The following is a 983-nucleotide window of genomic DNA, read 5'->3' as shown; positions in this document are numbered from 1 at the left end:
AAGAGTTGTATTTTAACAAATGAAATAAACATTAATTGTCCACAACCCAGGCACCTTCAGTTGAAACCTTTGGCTTTGCTGATTAATAACTTGTATAACAACTTATCGCTATATTTTTAAAATCTTTTATGTGCCATGAGCAAAATTTGGAAGCAATTTTCTTTCTTTCACATTTGACAAAACTTCACTGAAAGCATGTTATATAATACTAAAATGAATAACAATATAACAGGATAACAACAATAGCTAGGCAACTAAATTAACAATTTTCTCTACAATATTTTAAAGCAACTAAATCTTCCATCGTATTCTGAAAATATATTGATAATATACGGACCTGATCATAAATGAATACACCATGAATAACCTATATTACTCAACATATTGTCATAATTTCTTTTCTCAATAGTTAACCATTTCAGGTTGTATCTTTATTTTTTAACTGTATGAAGAACAATCCATTTGTAAAGACCTGCTTATAAAATTTAACAACAGATGTGATTTGTAAGAGTGACCTAGTTTTGGGTACGTTCCCAAGATCCTTGACCACCAGTTCACTAACTGAAAAAAATGTCCATATATACAGATATGAAAATCTCAATAACCCACAAGGGTCGACATAATTCTTTATATCAATACATAACAATAGAAGCAAGGGGAAGGGCTGCACACATTGGAAAACAAAGTCTACCTTCTTTATACATTGCTGTTGATTTGGTTAAGAAATGGAACAGTGTAATTTAGTGAATATGATATATATTTGATTTGTGTTTAAAACTTTTGGACACAATATAATACATGTTGATCTGATTAGAAAATACTTAAGTTAACTACTGCCAGCTTCTTAAACCTGTGATGTTTTTCTTAATGGTTTTGTAGTTCATTGAATACTTTTGTAACATTTTTTGCAATAATTAAATTTTATCAATATTCATGAGGCACTTTAAATTAAAATATGTGAAGCTGTTAATTATCATTAGACA

This window comes from Penaeus monodon, chromosome 31 (assembly GCF_015228065.2).
Source record: "Penaeus monodon isolate SGIC_2016 chromosome 31, NSTDA_Pmon_1, whole genome shotgun sequence".
In the NCBI taxonomy this organism is placed as follows: Eukaryota; Metazoa; Arthropoda; class Malacostraca; order Decapoda; family Penaeidae; genus Penaeus; species Penaeus monodon.
This window is presented reverse-complemented; position numbering follows the sequence as displayed.